This window comes from Pseudopodoces humilis, chromosome 2, assembly GCF_049639895.1.
Source record: "Pseudopodoces humilis isolate 2021_Gansu_Grassland_sample_001 chromosome 2, ASM4963989v1, whole genome shotgun sequence".
NCBI classification, from domain to species: Eukaryota; Metazoa; Chordata; class Aves; order Passeriformes; family Paridae; genus Pseudopodoces; species Pseudopodoces humilis.
In genome coordinates, this window is record NC_142201.1 from 106064533 (window position 1) to 106092294 (window position 27762).

Genomic DNA, 27762 nt, shown 5'->3' on the forward strand with positions numbered 1-27762 from the left:
ATAAATTGGAAAAAAAATTGAAAGTTATATCATTGCACACCTGTGAGCTAAGTGAGCCTCTGCAAGTCTATTCTCACAGCTTGAAAACTGAGAGCACATAAACCTGCTGTGATCTCAGGTGAGATGAGGTGATCTCTGATGAAGGACCAATTGGATTATTATAAACAACTACCATTTAAGATTAGGCCTTTTCCTAAAACACCACTATAAATACGAGTTATAGGGTTCAGTGTGGGGATATCTGGGCAACTACTCCATAGTTTGTAGCCCAAAAGCTACATTTTCTGATTATTTTTTGGAGGTAACAACCCTTCTATAATTATTTCTGTATTTAAACATATATACATACACACACAGACTTATTGGTCAATACAGGTGTCCTGTGGCATAAATAAAAAACACTTCTTGATTAGATGGAAGATAAGAGCAATATTAACTTTGTGAAGAGGACAAACAAAATTGTCTGAATTGTCACAATTTCTCTTGCTTCAAAACTCACAGACCCCAATATATTCTAGTACTTGACTGTTCCAGCTGTGAAAACAAACTTTTCAAAGTTCTCAAACAGCAGGCTTCCACATTTCTGGGAAATGAAACACTACTAGTTGTTTTATTTATGGTATCTTTGTTTTATGACAGTTAATGAGCTGTAATTTTATAAAAGAGAACAAAAACAATACTTCATGCCATCACAAATAGCCATCAGCATTATTTATTGCAGATGTTTTAATCTATTGTGGTAATAATGAAACATTCATTGTTTTGCTACCCTGAGCTATCTGTGAGAAATTTAAAATGACAAAAGCTTGCCCTCCCTTTCCCCCCCCGCTGAAGCTTTTGCTCCTTTCCAGAAGGTTCTGTTGTGGAAAGGATAATGACGTTCTTGGTAAAAAACAACATAGTGGAGGAAACAGCCAGTGTACAAAAATAGTTTCCTGATGAAGTCTAACCAATGCCTTCTGCAGAATGCAACTGTTTGGTAGACAAACAGGACATTACAATTGTGATTAAAATATATTAATTCCTCAACTCCATGGTGTTAATGTAAAAAAAAAAGTTTCACAGTATTTAGTCAGTGGTTTTAGTATTGTAACTTGAAGACTTCAAAGAGCAAGATGCAAACCATCAATTCAGATGCATCCAGCCTCTGTTCTGATTAGGAACTCCCATGGCTGAGTGATCTTATCAAAGCCAAGGAGACCTTTCATGCCTGCAAGGAAACGCCTGCCAGAGGTAGCAATGCTACCAGAGAGCAGTACACTGACCCAGCATCCCTTCACTGTCACCTGCTTTGAACCAGCAAGGAGCAGTGCTGGAACCTGCCAATGGCAGTTCCTTCATGGTGATTCCTTGGCTTCCTATCTGCTAAGGAATGATAGAAATCTGGGGTGGTTTTACCACTGAGCTGCATCTACCTTCACTCAAAATCATCAGAGGTAAATTATACCCAACCAAAACCAACCAAGTCCCTGAAGACTTGCAGGACCAAGTTTTTGGATTGTGTTCCAGTGAACATTCCACATCGTTCCCCCTATTTCCCAGTTAGCTCAAATATTGACTAATGCAGCCCCACTTGCTTGGTAAAACAAGTAGACAACTTAATATATAGCAGCTTTAGTATCTGTCAGGCAAGTAACAAGACAATCATTCACAAGGCTCTGTACCTAAGAGTGCGGGCAATTACTCACCCATCTGGAAAAGACAAAAGAAAAACAGATTTTGTGTGGGGAGCTCATGTTCCAGCGGTTGATTTTCTGCAATAATATTAAGGAGCAGGGAGCCCAACTTGCACAGCTCTCCAGTGTTTTGCCAGCATTGTAGTTTCACTTGAAGTCGAGTTGAATCACAGAGAGAGGGAGCCACTGAAAATAGAGATGTGTTGGGGAAGAAGACCCGTAGCCTTGTTGAAGCTGTCTAGATATCATCATTACATTCTTATTGTTACAATTCAGGGATAAGGAAATGTATAATTTGTTTAAATCACAGCTAAAACTTAACACTTCAAAGATTATTGCATTAATTATGCCAGCTTCCCTGAAAATTGCCCCTATTGCCCAGCTGCAAGGATGTGACACTCATGCTCACAGGATGCAAAAGCCTCCATCCAGCTCCTTGCTCAAAGGGGCTCCCAGCGAGGAGCAGCTCCTTTACCGTGTGCCCCAGACCTGTCTTGTACCTATGAATCTTAGCCAGAGTGACTGAAAGTGTGAGATGAAGCACAATCCTCCACGCCTACATTCCTACCCTAATCCTTCATTTCCACTGCTCATACCAACCAGGCAGTGCAAGGCGAGCCCTAGGGAACCTCAGATCTTGCTCTTCATCACAGCTCATCAGAAAGGGTCTTAAACACCCAAAGAATTCACTTGGCACTCATTATGGAAAGAAAAATCAAGTCTTGTGAAAGAAAGCTGCAGCATCAAAAGATCATGTTACCTTAAAAAGTGCTCTGCTTTTTTTCTCTTAACAGCTTCTGCAGCAACTATAGATAGAATTTAACTGTGAATCCTGCCCATATAAAATGACAATTAAGCTCAGTATTGTTATAGTTGGATTGCATTGCATCTCTTAAAGCATTGCCAAGGATTTCAGGTACTATTTCACCTACTTTCACCCCAGCCATAAAACAGGTAAAATCTCAGAATAGCTTGGCCTATTTTTCCAAGTGGATTAAAAGCCACAATCACCTAGCAACTTCCATTGTTGTATTTCCCTCATTCAAGCCAAGTCTCAGGTATGCCCTCACTGTCATTATCTACCTCCACAACAACCATATCTCCACAGCTCTCAGTTTCCCCTCTGAATAGCTCAGTGATGTTATCTGCTGCACAAATACCTGGCCTCTTTAGTTTCAGCTTCCACAAAATTAACTTAAAAATTTTGTAATATTCATTTTGCAACAGAGATCTGGGCCTTGATGTTTGATTTACAGCTTCCTAGAGTTTGTTTGCCTGAGCCAAGAGATCTTGAAACAGGTGATTTGCATAGAGATCTTTCACAGACTGTTTCCAATAGGTATGCTTTCAAATGGAAAACGAGGTAAATGGTACTGACTTTTATCATCAGTGGAAGGAGATTCCTTCCCTGAGCTCTTCAAGATAGTTAATTACATTGCTAATGGGATAAATAGACAAAGAAGCAGCTAAAAATGACCTTAAAGCAACCACCAAAATGCAGAATATGTAAACAGCAGTCATTGACCCTTTTACTTGAGGCAAAACTAGCCATATTTCCTAGTGTTAAGAGCAGCAAATCTAACTTGATTTATTTATTTTAAGCCAAAGAACCTGTGCTCCTACAGGTAAGCTAATGCCAGAGAGCAAGAACACCAAATGCTGAGGTTCAATAAAGACTTTTCATATGTGTGAATACTCAAGAGAGAATGTTGATACATTAAAGGTAGAGATTTAGAGATAGCCAGGGAGAAGGTCCTGACAGTGTTGAAGATATGTCAGAATTAAAGGGAACTGTTCCCTATAGGCACACTGTGATTTGCTTTGCAAGATGGAAAGAAATATTACTGAAGAGCTGTAATTTTGAATTCCAGTGCCCAAACCCTTAGCTAAAAGCATGTACAGCAAAGCCATCACTGCATGCAAAAAGTCTTCTACAGCACAAGGAAAAAAAAAAACAAACACAAAACAAAACAACCAGTCAGGAAGCCAGGGGTTCACCCTGCCACATGGAACAACCTGGATTCCAAACACAAGACTGCAGTGGATTCAGTATCATCACAAGAAAGTGATGAAGGACTGAAAGTTTAGTCATCAGCAAGTGCCCCTCTGAAGCAGGAGGGTAATCTCATGCTTCACAAAACTCTGATGACTATTTGGAGATGCCTGTTGAGACAGCAGATCTTGACATGAAAAACAAACCAAGGAATACAAAATAGAGTACACCATCAGATAATCCTGAACTGCTGTTAGAAGAGGTAATTACCAAAGAGATCCTTAGATGTCTTTATGTCAAATTTCACACCCAAACCAATTACCTGCAAAAGTGCTGCTTTCAGCTGGAAAATAGCAAACTGAAAAAAAAACCACTCCTCTGAAGTTTTATAAATGTTTTTATAGGAAGGATAAAGGAGGATTTTCCAGTACAGCAAGGATTGCTGTCCCTATAACTTCACAATATGAGCAACCTTATACACCACACATTACCCTTTAAGAGCTTTTAGCACAACTATTTGTAGCATTTATATAACATGCAAACATGATTAGGAAAACACTACAGACAGACAATGAAGTAAAATACAATTACGATCTACACCCTAAGATTAAAGGCAAGGTAAAACTTTGACTGTTCTTCACTGAACTGTATATAACTTATTTAGCTGACAGGGCCCCAGTTTTATCTGTTAGATGTTATAATCATCAAGTGCACTTCAATCTCTTGTAATCAAAAGGGTTGTTTTGTTTTTCCACGATCTTAATCACTTCAATGAGATCAACAAGCCTCTGTTAGATACCATTTTTTGTAAGGCTCAGTGGGGAAAGCTTTGTAAAGACTCGCTTTGATATTCTAGACTCAGTATCAACAAAAGTTTTGGCTGTAGATTGACAAGATCAGAACTAGGTATATGCCATGTGCTGTGTTAGGCCTCACCACGCCTAGAGGCCTGCAACCAAGGTAAGACAGCAGTAAAAAAAATCCCAAAACAACGAAGCAACCAACTAAAACCAGTCCACGAGGTAAGCTTTAACCACAGAAGTTTGAACAACACAAATAAAAGGATCAAGGAGCAGCAATGAATAAAAGAAGTTATTTTAGCTTTGACTACCCATGACAATTTAAGCTACCAACTCATAGCTAAAACAATACTATTATTTCCTCAGAGAGCTACCTGGGTAACCTGTTCCCACTTGAGTATTTCCATCTCCCTGTCCCTGAAATGTGCCACATGCTGAGATTTCATCCTTTTCAGATTGTTTCATCTGTTTCCCAGCACAGTTCAGCAGTAATCTCTCCAGACTGGACTACAAATATCCACCAGCTAGTCATCACCACTGGGGTTCCAGTACTTAAAAAATCTGCTCAAGACAAAACCAAGCTCAACTTAAATGAATAGTGAAAGACACCAAGACAAAAAACACATGGTATTTTCATAAGAAAAGTAAGAAATCCCTCTGTTTTACCAAACAGTTCTGTAACACCTACCTTCAGCTCCCACATCATTTTAAAACATTTAATTCTGCAAAACCACACCACTGCTGCCACCCTTCTTTCACAATGAGTCAGCTCCACAGCTGGTATAAATCAATCTCATCATTATATTTATTCCTGCCAGCTGAGGAAGGGGCCTCTTTAGTCTGCATCTTGGAGTACACTTCATCTACTGTGCCATTTGTCATCTCTTATGCAGCAGCCTTAGCCCAGCAATGGTTTTGTTTCTGATAGACAGCCACTCTCTTTACTTTAAAAGGCACCTGACAACACATTTGCCCATCAAACTCTTGACAGTAAAAGTAATTTAAAAACCTGTGATGATATATATTATAGTTATTGAAATCAGATGTGAGTCTTGAGTGCGATGAGTAAGGGTTTATTACCTCAGACTGAGGGTATTCTTACACTTATTTCTCTCCATAGATGGACTGGAGGTAATTCGTAGCTGTGAATCAAAACGTGTGGCAAATTTAACAGCAATCTTTCATTCATAAAGTGTGCACAAACCCTCCACTCATTTAGAACCCAGAACCCTTATAGTCAGCTGACTACCCAACAGTCTGAAAATTCCTGAACCATTCCTTTCCCCATCACCTCTCTTTTTTGGTTTGATGATCATGTGAATCCTGTTTCATATAAAACACATTTAAAATGGCAAGTACTGGTTTAAGATCAATATCTCTGATACTCATCCTATTAAATACACTACTGGCATTTCCATGAGATGAGAACAGTGAGCTGTTTCCTGCAGCAGGAACCTGGAAGGGTTTTTCTCTCAGATGTTAAAATGCAACTGCCTATATAAGTATTCTGTACAAAGAGAGATTTACACTGTAACTTTATACTACACATGAATAACAACATTATAAAGAATTTATGCACAAATGGAGCTTTTCTACATTTTGATCATCCTTCTGAAATTCAGACTTGTATGCATGCACTTTTGACAAATTAAGAAAAACTTCTTTGCACCTGTAAGTTGTTTTCAGCTCACCAGAGCAACAATTGCTGTTGATAGTTATGGAGCTGGAATGGCTAAGGCCCTAGATTAAATGTTTTCTTATTTGCTGTTTGAGAATTAAAAACTTTTTTGACTTTCATATATGCGTTTTGCTATAAACATAAACTACTGAGGCCGAGGACAAAACTAAAAACAAACTTTCTCACAGTAATCAAAGTATCTCATTGAAACAAAAGTGCTGCCAGAAACTGAAAAATAGAAACTTCTACAGATGCTGAAGGGTTCAATCTGCAGCCTTGGAAAGAGTTTGGGTTAAGGTAATGATGAAGGGACACAGACACTGGGTAGAGAAATTATAAACTTATGTTCCTATAGTTATAAGTAAGAATATGCCTAGGGTAGGTAAGAAATTATATTAGGTAAAATAGTTTGAGGTTTAAGCTGTAATAATCTGACTTATAGAGCAAGTTAGAGATCTAAAAACTGCAAGAGAGGTGTATGAGTACGTGACCTGTCAGCTTATTGGCTAAGAGAGAGACGCAGAGCAGCAAAATTAAGCAAAGGTGGTAGGTTAATAAGTGAAAACAAGCTTTGTGTCAACTACCTACTGAGCTAAAATGTTATATATTGCTGCGCAAAGAAGACTTCTTGTGACTTCCTCGAGCTATGGCTGACTTGCTGCTCCTCTAATTCTCACACCTTGAGACTGATATCTTATCTGGCTACTTGAGCAATAAATCATCTCAAAGCAAGGTGGTCCCATCCCTCATTTGTCATCTTGTCAAAGTGCCTTATATTATATAGGATATTATGCCAACAATCTTAGAATTCTTAACAAATATTCTTTAAGTTGTAAATATCCTCCTTTCGGTCTTGTCTCTGCACTTTTTAGATCTCAAAATAATCTGTTAGTTGTCAGAAATATATGAGTACTATTGATAACAACCAAAGTTGCAGCCTGGCAAAATTGAACAACTGTTCCCTTTTCTTGCCTTTTTTCCAAGAACCAATAACTTTTTAGAACTTCCAGCACTGAGATCTTGGTATTTTTCCGTGATGCCATCCCACATGAAAATGAGTGGTGTTAACTAAGCAAAACTGGCCTGATTCCTTTTGAATGAAAGAACTGTTTTTCTGTGCTAGTAAGCACACAATTGTGTTTCCTTTGAATAACTGGAGCAGGTGTAGTCTGGAAGGTAAAATCTCCCATGGCCATATATTTCAACAAGTGCTTGTGACCACCTAAATCTGGAAGCTACTGGTTCTGTTACTGTATGAAAATATGGAAATTGTGCATTAAATTCACAAAATACAGTTAGACTCAATGATATCCAGGGTCCTTTCCAATCTAAATATTTCTATTCTTCTATGAAAATGTGATTCTTTCTCTGAACTTGACATTTATAACCTAAGAATGTGATATGTGAGAGTGCAAGGATAATTTGACTGCACAAGTGAACTGTAAATATTAGGTATTTGCATTTTTCTGAATGGATAAAAACACTTGAGTTACCATGGGCTACTTTCAGATGCTGGTAAGAAAGAATTGAAGAAGTGCAAAAAGTCAGAAAAAACATTTTAAAAGCACAAAAATAGTATAGGATGAGCTACAGAAATTTTTTCAGGCACTGACACTGACAAAAGGGATTGAGAAAAGAGTATATTTTAAAAGAAATCTAATTAAAACTTATTTTATGAATACTCCCCCTCTCCAGTACTGCAGCCTGAGTCTGTAACTGCTGTGCTGAAGTATGATAGTACTTGCTTGAACATGTCTTTATTCATATTCACAGAGCAGAAAAGGAGTTGTATGAATGTGAAATCACATTCAGTGTACTTGGCAGCTTTGGTGTGTTTAGTAATTTATAGTTTTTCTCCAAATGATAACCTTCTGAAATAGGTATAACTCAGCTGCAAGGCACTGACATTTGGATATAAAATACCATACCTCTAAGAATACAACATATTTTCCAAGAGCTCTACAAATAATCAGGAACACACTGCCAGGCTGGCGCTGTGTGTATACACATAAAAGATTTGGGCTTTTGGGCTCTACTTGTCTTCAAGATCAAAACTCTCAAGTGACTACTTATAACACTCCAATAAAATGGTAGAATTAAGGGTCACATCAGGCAAAGCTGGGCTCAGACTGGCTACACTGGAAAGTTTAAGGAGACATTTTTTGCTAAATAGAACCAAAGGTGTTTTAACAAGCTATTGCTTAAAGCAGCTCTAACATTTCTCTGCTGAATCTCATTTGAATACAGTAAAAAAAAAATCAAGTAACCATGAAAGCTGCTGACAAAAACAGATGCACACATCACATCTGATTTCACATCTTAAAATTTCATGCAGATGCATTATTACTTTATTGATATATGTCTAACTCTTGCTAAAATAGAAAGGTTTAATCCTAACTTTTTCCATAGCATGTTTGGAAATGTGTATATTCAGATCTCCCATAACCAACTAATGAGAAGCTGTTTTCTGCTGCTTTTTATCCAGAGCCTCATTTTGTCACACTGAGTTTATACCTTACACTTTTTCTCTGGAGAAAGTAACAATTGTCTAAGTACTGAGTAAATGCTTCTGGTATATGTAAGAGACATATATGCTGCTGTGCATGCTTTAAAAGTACCATAAATTTGTTTTCCGGCTCTGCCAAAAAGAATTCATTCCTATTGGTAATTAATTACTCAACCATTGAGCAGGTTCTGCTTTGCAGACTATTTGCCATCAGAATCTACTTTTTAAAATATTTACTTCTCTATGTAAGTGATGGGGACTGCTGTGTGTAATCTTAAGCCTGATTTATTGTTTGGTAATACCTTATTCTTGCTTAGTGAGTAATATCACTTAAATACAAACCAGGACTTTTTATAAGAGCACAGAGACTCTGATTTTCTAAGGTGGTTTCAGTACTAACTGTACTAACTGTAACTGCATTCTTCAAGGTCGCATGTCAATGAGATTGATCTCACTGTAAGCATTCAGTTGTCCCCTAAGAAACACACAATATTGCATGTTTTCCCTGTGTCTGAGAACCCTTTTCCTGGCTGCTTTAGGTTTATGTATTCCTGGATACGTTCTTGGCTCTTAGGACATTTTCTGTTTCATTGAGGACCCCAGGCCCATAGCAGAGATATGATGTAAATAAATGTTGTTGCACGTTGAGTGGCCCAAAGGCAAACTTTACTCTAATGAGCTTAATTTCCCAAGGCTCCCCTTACTGGCTCCTGCAGCAGAAACTCTCTGCTGAGAAGCTTTGGATAGCAAGGCTAAATTCAGCTATTACAGAAACACCACCCTTATTTAGTTACTACCTTAATTGACTTATACATCTGGTCTCTTGGACTCCAAACAAAATGTTAAATCGTTTGATTCTTCTGTAACCTAGAGAAAACACATTTGACTCCAGCTGAAAAAGCTGCTGTAGATTTTGCAAAGCTGATTAAGTCCTGAAACCATAACTTAAATTTTTATTTTCTTGCTTATTTCTTCCTTGTGAGTTGCTATCATTGTGAGAACTAGGTACTGGAAAATATTCTTCCACAGAAGAAGACAACAAGCTGCTGTAGATATAAACACAATTATGTTGAACTGTCACCAGAAACGGTGCCTAAGAAGTTTCTTTGATAACGATATGCTTGCACTAATCCAGAGTTACATTCACTTTCTACCTCTGCTGCAATGTCCTCAAAAGCCCACATATGCCCAGATATTTATGGATTGCCCCTATTTCCCTAGCTGCTCATAACATATGGCAACACTGTCAGTAATCATCATAAAATACATCGAGAGCCAAGAACACGTACGAGGGATACCCATATATAGACTTTGCACTCTATACTGACATATCAATTTATCTTTTTTTTTTTTTTAACAACACCATGTTCTCATGAGCAAGACTCTCATGACAAGAATCTGTAAGGCTACTAATTTTCTGTGTGGCTTTTGCAAATTATTACACACATTTTGTCTATCATTGAATTAATCCATGAAGTAAAGAAGACAAACTCAGAACTATTTATAGCACCTGGCAGTGACATGAAGAAAATGGATCAATTAATGTCTTTAGACTCTACAGCTCCTGTGAGGTTGCTAAATTGTATTTCTTGGGCTGGAGCTACTTCAGAAACAAAATGCTTTTGATAAAATACTATCAAAAAAGGAGGTTGAATTCCAGCTCTTCAAATTGCCTTTTGAGGAAGTACTATTAGGTGACCACTGATGACTCCTAATGTTAAATTAAAAAGTGACAATAAGTTAGAAAAGGAAAATTAGTTCATTCTGATGGAACACATTTTCACAGAGCAGAAGGTGCTGCAGCTGCAGAGGGGAAGAGGGAGAACTCAAAGAATGTGTCAGGAAACAAATCAATTGTATTTGCTGCTCTCTAGATACAGGATGAATCTCTCAAAAGTAAATATGGTATAGACCAAGGCATCCACAGCAACAGAATGATGGACAATACTTTAAACAATATGGTGATATACTGAATATACATCAAAATTCACAGATCTAACCTTACCTGACTCACAGGTAAAGATTTTAATATTTAAGATTAAAAAAGAAGAGGTGGGAATTTTCTAATCTGAGTAGGATAAAATGCATGTCAAAGATTTGCTTTGGCACCTGCCTCATCATTTTCATATTTTTCTAGCAGTTCATATGAAAAGGGTTTCTGAAATACAGCAGACACCCCTGGGAGACAATCTGACAAAACAGGCTCAAGTCTGCATCTCCCAGCACAATAGCATCATTGCTTCTCAGTCTACAACTCCCACATTATCTGGGAGGTGCTTATGTACACAGACTATCAGATGTCCAATTAAAGCTTAAAGGTGCTGCATATAAAATGCAAACTAAAATGTTTACAGTCATTAAAAAGAAGACATTAATGTTGTAGTGTTATATGAAATTAAGCAGGTTTTGCTAAAAAAACCCACAAACACTGCTATTCAGGGCCCTGTGATTTTTAAATTGAGTATTGGATATAAACCCATCAGAAGCTGGCATGTAAAACTGTTATATTACCAGTGATCTCAAGAAAAAAAGAATAGTTAAGTCAGTGAGAGTTTATTTCCAATGAAACAAGTAGTTAAATTCTTATGTTGCTGAACACACACAAAAATGGAAAACTAAAAAAATCTTTATTGGTACCTGAACAAATCACACCAACATATGTTAAAACAACCAGAAACTGATTGTGAGAAAAATAATATTAATAAATAATTTTTTGGGTACTGTTGGAAGGGCACAACTGCTATCAAGAAAGAAAAATATTGTATTTGTAAAATTTTACTGAAAGAACTAGGAGTGGCAAAAATAATTGGAATATATATTTATTAGTTTCTTTGTTTTTTGGGTGTTTGTTTTTTAAGGAAGACCTACACAGAGACTGTATATTGGACAGAGCAAGTTAAAAACTCATCCTAAGTAATATCTTAAACACCGAGCATAAAATTAACATCTTGTTACAATGTCCTGTAACTTACTCTGTTTTTATTCCTAATGTTATGTGTTGGTTGCTCTTTACACAAAACAGTAGTCTTTCTCCATTAACAATACACAGGCTCCATCTGTTTCTCATTAAATCCCTGCTTTTTGTGTAGTGTGCTGTGTTTCTGTTGCTGAAATCTCTCTGAGAATAAAAGGGTTCCACAACTACGGATTTAGGTAAATTCTCAAAGCCTCCTCAGCTCTAATTCCCGCAGCAAAAGAAGGGTCTGCAGTTGGGAGATATTCCCTTTTCACTGACTCTAAAGAATCCCCACGTGCCTCCTCACCTGCACCAGCCAAACGTACCCAAAGCAGCCCCAAAACATGAAGAGCCTTCTCTGTGCACTGTGGGGGAGCCAGGATTTGTTCTGGGAGAGAAGGGATGAAATGAAGAAAGAGAGTGAGACCTCCACAAGGTAGGTCCTTTCAGCTAAGCCTGTTAAAGAGAAAAAACTAATAAAAATGGAGGGAAGAAAAACAAGTCTGTTTTCTGGACTGCAATGTATCAGATGAAACATTCCACAGGGGTAATTTCCCAGTTTGACAATTCAGCCCATTGGGCAGGCTGAAACATATAAAAACCTTGATGAAAGGCAATATAATTGAGAGTAGCAAGCAGATTGATTCTGAACACATGTAAACAAATAGCAAATAAATGTAACAGTACAGTCTTCAGCTCCAGTCATCACAGGCAAATGTTTCACACTAAGATTTACTAGACAGCATAGCCCAGGATTTAATTTTTGTGATTCATGTATTTTTCACACTTATTACTCAAATATAGACTTTTGGCATGTTGTGATTGCTCACTGCCTGTCTCCACTCAAGTATGTGGTTTTGTTTTTATATCATTCTCAGTCTTGAGTAAAAAGAGAATGACTCACCAAAGATTCTGCAGGACAAAAAACATGTTACAAAGGATAAAAAGCATTTTGCCTTAGTTAGTTTGCATCACAGAAATGACACATGTTGTATCACAGTACCAAGTAAAACTGCTGATGGCAAATAAATTATCTCATACAGTCTTTATTATCTAAAAAGCAATCATGATTTTCATAAATATATTGCTTATAAATACAGACAGTGCACTTCTGGAGACTACATATGTGTTGTAAAATCCATATTCATTCATATCTGTACAAAGTTTATTTAGGGAGCATGCACCTATTTCCTGAGCTAACATACTATAGGTTTTTGGTGCCTGTTTGGATTGCAAACTTTTAAAGATAGTGAGAACAGTTGAAATATTTGTCATTTATTACTCACAAGAATGCAAATATGAGTAATCATACAAAGAACAGCCATTCCTTAATTGTTTGTGGAGAAGTCCAATATAAATGGGTGTTTGCAAAAAAACCAAGCAAGTCACATCGCTGGTGGGGCCACTGAACAAATATTTAGAAAATAAACTTGAGGTCACAAACTCTTCAGCATTTGTAACAGCATCTGTTGCCTTGAGCTTGCTCTCCTGTAGTTTTGGAATAGTGAAAGCAATAAACGCAGCGTTTTCAACAACTTCCACTTTTGGAAGAGTCTGATTTGATGATTTTGTAGTCTAACACAAACATGCAAAGATTTCTCAGGAAACATAAAGCACATATTACCCTGGAGATCCTCTGTACAGAGCAAGCTTAATGTTTACTTTTTTTGTTTCACTATTTTTCCTAAGTGCAACTCCTGGTTGACACTGAGTTCTGTTTCTAAAGTAATGCATACAGGTTATCTAGACTTGACTGTGGTATATTCATTAATCCCTCACAAAAAAATAAATACTTCTATGAGTATTTCTATATTGCCATAAGGATTTTTTTATTTTCTTTTGTCTGCTAGAGTGGGGACACATTTACAACATCAGTAGTCCAGCATCATGTCATTAAAAAGCAATAATTGCACTGGAGGGCAGACCTGAAGCAGGACAGTGATGAATCAGGAAACTTTTCATTTTTAAGAAAGTATAAATAGTACATCAGGAAAATATTTATTGCCTATAAAAATAAAAAAAAATAATTAATAACCAAATCTATACTTGTTTTCTCAAAGAACATGCTTATATAAATAAAATAAGAAAAAATAAAGGACTTTGTCTAAAGAATGTACCAATGTATTCTGATCTCTGGTTCACTCCTGAAGCTTTGAGACAGGTATGGGCAACCATCATAATATACAGAATCAATGTAAACAAAATAACCCATTTTACACACACTTATGGTCGACTCATGGTAATTAAGACTTTTCTTTAAAAAAAATCCTCTAAAATAATAAGGAAATATTTTTATTTTGGCTAAAACAACTCTCTCAGCCAATCCAGGTAGCCCTAAATCCCTGATGTGTTCTGACTTGAATTTTCTCAGTGTAAGCCAGATTTCCCAATACTTCCACCTCCAACAGAAAGTTTCCATGCTGCTGAATTTCAACAGGTTCTTTGGAGAACCCCATCCAGTAACTCTGATGCTACAGTCAAGACTCAAATCCTTCAAGAGGCAGGAAGCAGAATCCCAAGGAAGGACAAGAATCCTGATGGCAGCAGGTTGCTGGTTTTCATGGGAATTCTGGCTGCCCCAGGGCTCTCTGCCACGTGGGTTGGCAACACTCACACAAGGTACTGGAAGAGATGCAATAGACTGGAAAAGCTTGAAGAAGTTTTAAAATAGTGACAACTGGAAACCAGAAAATGATCTGGTAAAGAAGAGGACACAAGGGAAAGGCAGAAGGGAAACTAATGCATGGGGTGAAAGGATAAAGATACTCCAAGTACATGGCCAGGCAATACAGCATTGCTCTAGCCCCAGCTGCTATTCCCTTGGTGGGTATGGTGGGTAAGGAGTCTCCTTTCCTTTTGCTGGATGTGGGAAAGTGGGTTGACAGTGGGATTTCAGATTCACAGGATGAGAGGAAAGGCAATCAAAAGGAAAGCATCCCTTGAAGAAGAAAAAGGGAAGAGATAAAGTTCTGTGGTCCCAAACGTTTTGCCCCTACTTGTATGTAGTGCACCTGTGACTCCCATCGCAGGCCACATCAGCAGTGGGACACAAAACGTGTCCCAGCTACAGCTCTTGGCCCTGGAGGTGAGCAGTGACTGTTTCAGTCTTGCTTGAGTTGGGAAAGAGCCTGAAAATGGACGAGCTGGACATATGTACAAGACTTTAAGATTACCCTGAGAGGAATGAGAGGGAACTGCTCTTTTCTGTTTCTTGAGACTTCTTAATCATGGGTTTAGATGGTTGGAGTCAATAATGGTGCTCTTGGCAGGAAAGCCAAGAACTGGAGCACCATAATCTGCTTATCTAGGTACTGGGTGGTCCTCATATCCCTGTTTGAATTCTTGTGCCACATGATTCTATATATCTCCAAGCAAAGAGGCAGAGATAGATGAATTATTGGTGAGCCTGGTTATCTAAGATAAGAATAAAAAAGGGAATGAAGTCCTGAGGATTTTAGTAGTTCATGTAGAGAGTTCTGTTAACTCTTCCATTGTCCTTAGGTCATAGCTAAAATAAAGTGTTAAGAATAAAAAAGGATAAAGTTACTCTTGTAGTTGTTAGGAAATGCATATAAAATTTTATAAGTCAGCTACAGTGGGATCAAAAATAAATTATTGGAAAATATATTTCCAGGAGACTATATACAGACTAACTTTAAAAAATAGTACAAGAAAGTCCACAAAGGGAAATGGGGAATTATCTCTCAACATAACTAAGTCATAAAAAGAACACCTTCTTTGCTCTTATTCAGAAATAAGAAATGAAAAATAAAGTTTCTAAAAATTTATAATAAAATAATTTCGGACAAAAATAAACTAAATAGTAGGAAATAAACCATATTTTCTTCTCTTCAACTAAGTACTTCAGAATCATTTGAGAGACCTCTTCAAATTGTGGAACTATTACAGAAATATAATCTCAGAGCAGTTTCACTGTCTATCTGTCATATGTTAAACTGCACACTGAAATTCAATTCCATTCAAATTTATTAAAGGTCAAAAGTTTTGGGGCACCAAATGTTCCAAATTTTAATTACTCCAAAATCTTTATGCGTTCATGAATCAATGTCATCCACTTCAGTTTCAACTGTAAAATCTTACTGAAGAAATTTTAAAATAAAATAGTTCATTTTACCTTTATAAATTAGACAAAATTCTAAATAAATTTATTTGTTGACTTAAGTGATCATTTCCCAGATGCTACAGATCTGCTATAGGTCTTTGATGGAAGTGGGACATTCAAATTAATACCACAGACTAACTAGTTTCTGTGAGGAACTGCAAATTAGTTAAATGTTAACTGCAGAAATAGTTTGCTTTTTGCTCTTCCAGATTACTTTCTTTTCTCCTTCTTATCTTTCTTTTCTCTTTTCTTTACTTTCCTTCAGCCTTCAGCTATTTAACTGTCACCTTTTTGTTTGCTTCCAATTCTCTCTTATTTTTCTCCTGTTAAAAATACCTCTCCTTCTTTTCTTAATGTCTCTTTTCACCATCCCTCGAAGTTTCTTATCAGACACATCTACTTAAGGAGAAAAAAAGGCTCCAGCATCTAAGGGCAACTGTCTTTTCTGTTCATAGTTCTATTTAGATACTGAGTTACTTGACATTAAAACGTCTGCAATAAAACACCTTCCTCTGTTGTGTCAAGTAAGATTTCTTGTAAGAAATACAACTACCCAAAAGGGGGGGAAAAGGTACTCTGGAAACAGCCTCAAGATTAGGAGAGGTTGTGTTAAACATTTCTGGTTTGACCACCAAAGATCACTAAATGATTTTCATTTGCTGTTCTCTTTAAACTTCCAAAGAAGCCTCTAGTGAAAGATGATAATATTAATATGCAAACTCGCAGTTAAATTATTTGGTACATGTCAAGGTTAAATACTGTAATAAAAGGGGAAATTTGAACATCAAGACCACTCTGTAGCTCTTCAAGAAGGACAAAAGTTTTATTCCCTTCTTTAAGATAAGGAGCTTGCTGGTTTCTTTAAAAGAATACTAATTTTTAACTATATACCTGACCTTTTTTTTTCATCAAATCAAGATAGTTCACCTGGTCAGAGAAATTAATTTCCTGTTGGTGATGTGCTTCCAGCAGCTATTTGTCTGGGGATGCCAGTGGTCACTGCCACATGGAGAGATGGGCACACAGGCAGTGATGTCCCTGAGCAGGGTCACACAAGACCTAATCTCTTTCAATACTGATTTGAACCTTTTCTTTTCAAGCATAGTTTTATTTGAGGCAGCAACATTACTGTTAAATCCTTTCTGTTTCTTTTTCTTTAGGGATCCATACAAGTAAAGCCACATATCAGATTCTTTTACCTTCTTAACAAAACTACTTGAAATATATATTTACTCAATAGTCAAATATAAACCATGGAATTATTTGCAAGATTTAACCCCAATGAACAATTCAATTTGTCTAAATTGTGATCAGTCTGTGGAAATTTGGTAAGAAACAGCTAGTTTCTTACTAAATGAGGACTCTGTTTCTTTATCCATAGGGGACAGGTAAAAATTATGAGTACCACATATCATAAGAAATTCACAACCTATCAACCAATCAATGAACATCAATATGATATATTTAGAAAAAAAAAAAAAGTTAACCATTTCAGCATATTCCCTCTACCTAGAAAGTACAGGACTAGGACTGACTGAGAAAATACTGACAGGATTTTAGCAGCACAGCAGAAGATTGTTGACTCTTTAGCAGGGTAAAGTAGCTTTTTATATGCCCACATTTACCTGTGTATGTATGTATGCATATACACCACTATGTACATATATATATTTCAACACACAAAGAGTCAGTAAGAACAAGTATAGATTTTTTTTTTACTACTTCTATATTAGTAGCATTCCTAATAATAATAATAATAATAATAATAATAATAATGGTTTAACAAAGACCATGGTATTTGATATTTCCACTGCCAGCTACAGTAAATAAACCAGTTATGCCAATCCTAAGCGCTTTACCTGAAATGCAAAATGAATTGAACAACAGAAAGAATTATTTTAATGCCTTGTAAAAGCTCAAGATGTCATAATTTTGTTAGTTCATATGCTCATATTTCTACCAGAAATATGAAAGACACATATCTGCTGGGACAACTTTAAGTTCTGACTTTTACATCCAAAATCTTATGGAAAAAAAATTACAATTTTATTCCCTATAAAATGAAAATAAATTTGTTCACAGATGAAGCAATTTTGATTAAGTTTTCTTAAAAAAGAAAATAACACATAGTACAGCAAAAAAAAGAAAAAGTTATAAATGTCAGAAATATGCTTGTACAGTGTTTAGTGTAAACATTATATGCAGTATAAAGCAGTTAATAATAACCAGGATATTGCTCTATAATACAGTTTTCTGAGAGATAGTAAGATAGACTTAATGCATTGCCATTTCATTTTGGTATCAAACCACGAGACTTCTTTGCATAATTTCCAACCATCATAGGCATGTAAATCATAAAGTACAGGCATTCAAACCATAATTGTTGGCTTTCTTAAACATGAACTGAATACATAAAAGTAATAATGTGCCAGAAGAAGACATCATTGCATAAGCAATTAAACAGTGCTACTTTTCACATATTTAAATATTTTAATATTGCCTCCAAGATATGTGCTTGGAGGAAAATAATTAATGAGAGCACCATTATTACCCCCCAACACTACCCAAACAGTGTTATAATGGGAATAGAACCCCTTATTTTCCTTCCATGCTGTTTTTTGTTGCAGTTCTATTTGTCAGAAAATAACATTTATCTCCGCTCTCCTGACTTCATTCATTTGAGCTGCAATGGAGCAGAAGCAGGCTACAGATTTCCCAGTTCCAAGATCCCCTATGGAAAAGTAAAGAAGAAAACTTCATCCGATGAGGTGTAAGCTCAGATAAAGGAAATTCCAGCCATAGAAATTAAATATTTGTTGTGGTCCTTGCTGGACCTTGAAAAGAATGACTAAAATTGGATCATGACAGCTTTTCTGGACAACATCTTATGCCCCTTAATATACCATGATCTTTTTAGGAGAAGCATCACAGGAAACTTAAAGAAAGGTTGTTCTGTCTTCTAAAAGACGACTCGGAGCAAAAATATTTTGAAATCTCTTTATATTGTAAATATAAATTACTTTTAAAGCATTGCTAAACTGCTGCATCTGGATGCTTTAGTGAAAATTGCAGTTAAAAGATGCAGAAACCAGCTGTGTCCCCTTTCATGTGATGTCATACCTTTTGGTTTTAGTTATGGAATTTAAGTGAAACCCAGTTAAATAGAAACATCTATCACATAATCACAAGCTTTTTCAGAATATATTTTTCATTAGAATTTTAACTATGATGTACAAAACTGAACCAGCAAAAGAACTTCAAGTGCAATGTCAATTAACAGGCAAATATACAACATTAATAGCAATCAACAAGTAATCCATCAGATATGAATACACAACATTTTTTCTCTCAAAAATGAGCTCTCTACTGTTCAGAGTATCCAGCTCTGCATGATAATCTGCATCCCCACTACTAGAGAAATTTTGACATCATGGATAGCAAAGCCAAATAGTATACAATGAATGGCATTCCTGTAAAATGTTCTTGTTCTTAGTGAGTCTGCTGCTAAAATTTAAATAAAAGGAACACTAAAGTCTGCTCTACACATCTCTTAATTTCAAGGAGAGCTGATTCAGATCAATAACTTCTAATGCATTCAACAACTGATCTCTAAACAATCAAGTAACACAATATCAAGGTGTTGTAACAATTAATTTACAGCTTATTTTTCCTTTAACCAAATATGTGCTAGTGTGCTTGCTTGAGAGCACCCTGTCCTGAGAGAACAGGGAAAGCAATTTGAATCAGTAAGGTCTAATAGCTAATACAGGTGACATTAAGTGAATTATTGTAGTTGCAAAACTATTTTTAAACAGGTGGTAGTCTTAAACTTCTGAGTATTTGCATAATTTACTTATTGTAGCTAAATGCCATCCCAGGTTGATTAACTTTATTAATGCTTCTGTGAGACATTAATGTCTATATCACCATCTATTTCAATTTTTCCTAGGAAAAAAAATAATCAGACTGAATACTCAGAATCAGAAATTTTCAAACACCTGCAAGTCAATTAATCAAAACTGAATGTACAATATTTTTTCTCTAGGATATGGCTTTTTCATAACAGATCTACGTATATTCATTGTAGATGGCCTTTTTACTGAGAAGAAAAGATACCGTGGAAAAATTTTGTTCAACATATTTCAGTTGTGCCTCAGTTTCCACAATAATTAAAATAAAGGGCTCTTTTAGTCATATTCAAATATTTATAAGCTGTGGGTTACTGTTTTTGTGCATCCTTTATGCACACATTTATGCCCTGCTAGTTTGGGCAGTGTGGGCTTTAGATGTAAAGTACCTGTGAGTGGGCAAGGCTCAGCTCCACTGTCCATCACCTCTTTCTTTAATGCTACTATATAGAGAAGCAGCAGATTTATTGATATTATGTTCATGCTTTGGGAAAAAAAAAAATAAAAATTGCTCAAGCTGCAGATTAGCTTCCAGATAATGACAAAATAATGCCTATTCCGAGGATACAAACAGCCAGCCCTCCACGTTCTGGTTATTTTAGGGGCTTCCATTCACATATGTTTTCCAAGCAACCACATCACATTTAGCTGTATTAAACAGAAAACCTTCATTCCATTTTCAATATTCTTTCTCTCTTTTAGTAGTCTAAGTGTTTCTAAAAAAAAACAAACCAAAAAACCAAAAATAACCCCAAAACAAAACCATAGCAAACATTAACAGGCATAATTATAATATTATGCTGCCCATCAAGGGCATTCTTGTTTATAAATGGCTGGACAGGAATGAGAAATAATGTCAACGAGAATTGAGTTGCCCTTAAAATGGAAATAATCATCTGGTTATTTCACTCAAGCAGCTGTGTATGCAGTAGGAAGTCTCACTCCCAAATATTATGATGACTCATCTACTTTCCTTTTCTAATAGCAAATGCTCTTTTTTTCTTTATAAATGCAGCACTGATAAACCTTTCACAAGCTGCAATTCTACCTTACATCCCCTCACCTAAATCTGCAGATTTTAAAGTATATCTATACATTTATATCCATAAAATTAGCTGTTATAATCACTGAGGTTACAAGATTCTTTCACACAAACTGCAGACCTGTGAGATTTGCTGCCTTTCCAAAGCTAACATCTGAAATAACATGCAAAATGCTGAGACTATAAATAGAAAAGGTGCAGCCTGGACTTCTCCCAAGTCCCTGGAAAGAGAGGAGTTAATCAGCACAGGCAGCTTGGAGAGCTTGCAGTGAGACACAGGACTGTACTGCAGATGTGTGGAGCTCACCGAAGGTGTGGCCCGTGCCTTCCACATGCATATTTAAATACTTAAATTACATGGCCTTAAGGCTTCTATTAGAGAACAGCCTCACAGAGAGGAAGAACTACACAGTGAAACGAGGCCTTACACATTTCTTCGTACAGAGAGCTGAGAAGAAGAGAAGGAAAAGCCCGGGTTACTCACGATTCTTTTCACCTCTCCACCTTGACCCCGCTTTTATTCTAGGTGCGACGTCCACGGCAGCAGTTATGTCTATTAGCCCAAGCAGCAGCAGCAGCAGTGACAGCACAGCCATGCCAGGTAACCAAAAAAAAAAAAAAATCACCTCTACCTGGAGTATTGCTGGAGATGAATTAGAGAAGACTTTCCTTAGTAATGAACAATTGGAGCTAGCAGCACTTACTCAGCAGAGGCAGAGGGAGATGTAAAAGATTATTCCTACTAGAAATGTTTATTAAAAATTTCCATTGCATCGCTTATTTCCTTGATCCAGGGAATGGAAAACAGAAGAGTTGTAAAGGCTTCCCCTAACTCTGAGCCTCTGGCACTCAGACGCCGGAGGAGATGCAGTGGCAGCTTTCTGTGGTCCCTCAGAAGCCACCGGCTCCTCACCTGCCTCTGCCACCTCTCAGCCCTTCCCAGTGTTTATCAACATTCCCCACAGCACCCTAGCAGGGGACACAGCCAGGCTGAAAACTGAGATTTTTCTCCCTCGCTTCCATATTTCACTGCAGTTTCACAGAGCTGACACGGAACATTTTAATGTTGACACTCAAATCTCATTACGTTTATCAATGGGCACAAAAACACAGTTTGTCAAGCTTCCCCCCCCTTACCCACAGAGGGGGGCAAGGGCAAAAATAACATATCCAAGATGAAAAATAAATGCTTAAAAAATAAACTTTTTTTTTTTTTTTTAAGCTGTGCAGTAACTCTCCCTCTTATTCAGCACAAGTATCTTCTATTTCTAGGGAAAATAACACAAACCATACCACCTCCCACACAGGTTTCTGTCAGCAGATGCTGCATAAATGGAGCAGTGCATCGGCGGTGAGAGAAGCTCTGAGGAACTGTGTCTAGAATCTGTGTTACCTAACAAACCTTGCCCCTGCAGCCCAGCAGCCTGGGGGCACCCAGCACCAAGTGCAAGCAGGTTCCAGCGCTTGCAGTGGCGCTGTTGGAAGGAATTTAACCCTGGATCCGTCGGTACCAAACAGCCGGATCACGAACATCGTCGCGGTCATCGAAACAGTCGCAAGGAAGAGCTGCAACACAAATTATCTGCTACCCCTTTCACCACAATTAGGAAGCCGTTCCATGTGAGTTGTGAAGAGACAGAAAAGCTTCATCCTGAGAGCTGAAAATCACTGCAATAAGACCAGAGGGCTTTTGGTTCATGGTGGGGGCTTTAGTCTGCGTGAAGTCTACATTTATACCCAGTGAAAGCAATGGCAACATTTCTAGTCCTGTAGCACCATAAACATCGGCCTCAAGGATACTCAAAAATGTTACTTATACAACAGTAAAACTTATTTTCTTCACAGAATAGCAATGAAATAGCATTCTCCAAGCTGACCTTCTGCCTCACACGTTACATGCTGTCTGCTGTGCAAGGAAGTAACTGAGCTGCAGAACTGAGGGCCTTTTTTAGAATAAAGTACTGGAGTAAATTTCTAGGTACAATTCCAACTACCAAGGAAGGAGAGACAATGTAAATTATCTCCATCTTAATAATGCATTTATTAATTTACAATGTTCACAACCCTTGCTCCTTATGAAATTTGAGCTCAAAATTATTAATACAATTGAAATACTGCACAAGAACCAGTTAGGAAGTGACCAGCTGAAGACACTAATTTCTAAACCTTCTCATGTCAGTGACAGGAACTTTCCAAAAGAAGGCAGGAAGAATTTTCTCATCTAGAGCTGGCAGTCTACAGATGATCATAAGAAAGTTTCAACAGCCATTAAAGTAGTTATCCACAAACCCTTTAAAAGGGATGTTCTTTTTCTTTGGACCAATTGGGCAAATTAGGAAATGTGCTTTTTTCTCTATTTGGGTGAACTTCTTTCAGTAAAAAAAGCAAAGTATCTATGGAACAGGATATAAAGAACTTGTGATTTACCAAATCTCCTGCTTCTTACACATTGCAAGCAGCCTTCAGTTTTGCTCTGACCTCAGCAGCCCCTTGTTTCTATTCCCACTGGAGAGATGACCAGAAGGAAGTGGGTTCCACATATAGACCCAGTACTGTGTCTGGGCAGGGAGAGAATCATCACGTCCTTGTCTCAGTGGGATTTTCTTATGAAAAAAGCTTTGGTTTTTTTTGTCATTTTATTTGACAGGAGTCACATCTATGTGCTGAAGAACAATGGAGATCACTCCTACACGTGCTGCTGGGCCTTTGCCCTAAAGCAAAAATAACTCCTATGGTAACATAGAGTGTGAAAATAAATGGTTGGGGCGTTCAGATTGCCTTTTTTTAAAGTACTTGCTAACTGCACATTTTTCACCACCTGAAGTCATGCCAGTTCAGTCAATAGTTGCTCTCAAAAGATGACTCATCGTGTTGCTGGTTATGTAAGACACCTGAATGTACCAAATTGTTCACTGCACCGAAATATAGAAAAGGAAAAAAAACCCTCAATTAATATAAGGCAGCCCTTTAGGAGCACATGAGAGGTAACACAGAATGGTGTATTTTACTGTGAATGCAGAAATACTGACTATTCAAAGGACAGCTGCAGTTTTGAGCACCGAAACCAAAAGGCTTTGCAATCTCACAGTTGACAGTGAACTGTTTGAAGGACAGAAGATACTTTCAAAGAAAAAAATAAAAACTCAAAGCAAAGCATGAAATTCCAGAGTGAAAGAAATTAATCTGAGCTAAAAATTCAAGCTGCCTCATTGAAGAATCCCCTGCCTTGTAGTTAATACTTGTTATCCTTTATCTGGTCCCAGATCCAAACTTCATTGAGCCTTGTACTGTGCAAAAGTAAACTGGTGCATCAAATTGGTATTTTAGCAGATGTTGGCTGAGTTCTCAAGCCCCACAGTTGTTTTGTCTAACAGGGAATCCTGCACAGAGTTAATGGAAAGTTTCAGAACTGTAGTCCAGATGGCTTTTTTTATTTTACAAAGATTAATGGAAGGCTACTTTTATAGACACAAACCACCGCATGGACACTTTAATGCAGGTTGCACCAATTTATCCCATCACAGCAGAAGGAGCTGTTGCCTTCAAAAAAGCCACACTGTATCCTGAGGAGGGTGAAGGGATGCCCAAAGCAGCATCTCACGAGTGGCCACTTTTCATTCACACAAAGAAATGCAATCAAACATTGAAAACTCACCACCAAAAGAGCTTTTACATCACTCTGTCTAACAGAGTGCCTCGTGCACGGTGTTCCTGGTTAGCAGGGTGGTGGGCAATTACTGCCATCAAAGCAGTGCCAGTCTACTGCCTTCCCCACTGGAGTAATAACAAGTAAAACCAAACCAATTAAGCATTCAGAGGTGTGAAGCCAAATAAAAGGTGGCCTGCTCCTATGTGATTCAGTATTTTATAGCTCATTTAACTAGTTTCAGTTTCTGCTGTATAATTTCTGCTCACGGCATGACTTCCTCAGCTATCTGAAAGATTTCTCAAAAGCAATATAATTAATTCTGGAATTAGCCATGTGAACAAATTTTTCAGAGATGCGGTGGACCACTTGAAGATATTACACTAAGACTGGATGCCTTCCTGACTTACATGTTACAGTTCAGTCAAAAGGACTTGAAGATAAAATTACATAATGAATTTATGGTCTGTGTTATACTAGTTCTATCTAGCTTTAATACACATCATTTCCTCAAATCTTCAGACATATTTAATTTCTTTTCTCTTCAGCTTTCATTATGTCCCAAACTTTTAATTTCTGGTTTAGTGCGCCATAATAAAAGTCACTTGCAATTTACTGCACAGATCTTTCCTTGGATCAAGTAGCTTCCACAGAGCTTTTTATCCATAACAGGCAGAACTTTTTTCTAAAGTTCTCTCTCCCTTCATTAGAAACTTCACCTTCTTTTAACTGGTAACAGAGCTCTCTACAGCATCTTGGCAAGGGCTTTCAAGGAGAGCTTGAAATGAATTTCCTCTGCATTCATTCACAAAGACATGATGAAAGCTACAGCTTCTCCCACTGGAAGAACAGCTGTCCTTTGAAAAGTCAGCTCCTCTTGTGTACAGGGGTCCTTCTCCACTCCCCAAAGCCAAAGCCACTTCCTTACACAGCGACACCTCTGTTGCTTCTGAAGGCCCTATGTTGGAAATTGATGACCTGGGAAAGCGTTTTTATCACAGAAGTCAGGTGCTGGTTTAGTGCTAAGGAGGACAGACTGACAAGGAAGAGCCTGGCTGGGCACCATGCCACGGGTTTATGAGTCATCCTCTCCTCAAAGTCACACAAGGACTGGCTCAACTCCTCAGTAAAGGCAGCTCTCACTCCCTCCCTTTCTTATCCTGCAGGGTAATGAGCTGAGCTGCCCTTTCGAGTCCTTGATTTTAAGGCATCTCTATCAAATTTGCAAAACAAAGGAGGTCTCTATTTCTGCAGTAAGAGCTCTACTTAAATAGCTGCCACGTACAGTTCTTACACTGCCTTTGATGCACTTCTGCAATAGTCTCCCTTTCTAAAAGCAAAACTAAATCTGGTGGCTATCAAGGAGCCTCTGCGAGGCAGCTGTACAGAGACTTTGGGGCATGACAGGACAACAGTTACAGAACTCATTAAAGTTAACATTACCCAAGTTTTATTTTACAAGTGTTATAACTCTAAAAACTCCGGGGAGATCAACTCAGATGTAGCAATGTTTGCCATGAAAACATTGTAGTGCTGTGAAGTGAAGGGCACACACACATAATTCAGCAGTGTGGGTGTGGAACAGACCCACACACCATTGTACCCCTGCAGTTTTGGGGAAACAGTCAAGTTCCCAAATCAGCTTGACTGGGTTATTTTTTGTTTTGATTGTAATACAGATCTAATTAATACGTCAACTGAACAAAGATCCCGAGACTGGGTTTTTTAATCGTTCGAATGCATTAATTTGAAAAATACCTGTCAAATTCACCATTCTAACACAGCTGTTATTTTTCTTCTGTTTACTTATAGAACACCAATAGTGTGCACTCAGCACTGTATAATCATAGAAGTTAACACTAACTCTCCCCTAAAGACGTCATGGTCCAGCACAACTGAGTCTTAAAAGTCACCACTTCTCTGAGGGCATATGTTTGTTTCTTAATTTCCTCACGTTAAACCCTTTAAATTCTCAACCATAACATTGTACATTTTGCTAGCACATTTTACATTTTTGGTGGTGGAGAAAAGCAAATGTGTTCTTCATGCAAAGATACATGCAAATCTTTAAGTAAATGTATGGCATCTATGTATACATGCTTCTACTAATAAAAACCACAAAAACATAAACAGAGGAGGATTTGCACGGTTAGAAAGCAGGTCTGATTTAGTCTGGACTAAAGCTACATTTAAGCAAACTGATCTTGGTTTGGGTCCATCAGCCTTACATATATACTCATTAATTACATACAATTAACAAGAAATATAATTCTTCGTGATGAAATTGGAAAAAAGATGATCTGTTTTTTGAGGAAAAAATAAAGTTTTTCTTACTCATATACCTTATCAATTTGCCATCTATTCTCATGCCCTCAAGGCAACATAGATTTTGATTTTGATTTATTTCAGAGACTTCAATTTTCCTGGGTTTATTTCTTCCATGTGGCTGCAGAAGATTAGGCATTAGGCAAAGCCTGTAAAGTTAAGTCAGGAACTACTATGACTTTTACAAGAAATTCCCCATTACAGGCCTAGCAAGTAATGCCATGAGAAAAGCATTTCTAGGTTTCTCTTGCTATGAGAAAAGCAAGAATTAAGACTTCATTTTTTTTCTTATTTAATAACAGATTTTTTTTTCCCTCTTTGTCTGTAAAAGATGCTTAAAGTCAATCAGGAAGTAAGTCAAAACAAAACAAAACAAAAAACTCTGATCTAGGAGCATGTAATAAAGAAGATACTTGTCCTTGCTGTTAAAAATGCAAAGTGAGCTCCTATAAGATACCTCCAAACTTGCTCTCAGGCAAAGGGATTGTCCTTCTTCAGCAATCTAGACATGTCAGACATTGTAACTGGCTAAAATCTACATGAGAGAACATCTCTTAAAACCTGCTGTTTGAGCTGGAGGTGGCACCTTGTCCTTCATACCAGGAGAGTTTATGCATTTAAAGTCACTATTGGGAAAAAAATTGAAATAAAAATAAAGGGAAATAGCCAAAGGGCTCAGGACCAGAAGAGCAGGGACTCCAACACCAGCTGACCCAGGGTACCTGAGTGAGCTGATGCTATCACTGCCAGCAAGTCGAGTTCCCTCTTGCACCACCTCCTCCTACAGCCACAAATTACTTCTGCACAATAGAGAACTAATTCCTCTTTAAAAGCAAAGGATACCAGCAGACTCTGGATGCCAACACACCATTCGTGAGGGAAGCACGGCTTTCCTGAAAGCATCACATCTCGCTGTGCCTTCTCAGCTCTGGCATTAAATCAGCAAAACCCCTGAGTGCATCTCAAGTGTTCTCAGGACCCTCAACCACGGCACTCCAGGCTTTTAAAGACTCTCTGTCTCTTACTGCTGTGATCCCACACCAGCAGCCAGAGCGTGCCTTCCTTCTTCTAATGAAATTTAGCATTTTTATGTGTGACTGCACAACTAA

At 37.5% G+C, this 27762-nt stretch overlaps 1 protein-coding gene and 1 long non-coding RNA gene across 4 annotated transcripts in view; both read right to left on the minus strand.

The window, feature by feature from the left end:
• LOC148184947 (uncharacterized) overlaps nucleotides 1–5233 on the minus strand; it is a 50476-nt gene extending 45243 nt beyond the window's left edge. Inside the window, exon 1 of the long non-coding RNA XR_015771985.1 lies at nucleotides 5158–5233. This is a non-coding gene — a long non-coding RNA (uncharacterized LOC148184947). The remainder of the gene's footprint in view (nucleotides 1–5157) is intronic.
• ROBO1 (roundabout guidance receptor 1) overlaps nucleotides 1–27762 on the minus strand; it is a 690461-nt gene that overhangs the window by 469533 nt on the left and 193166 nt on the right. The window lies entirely within an intron of this gene.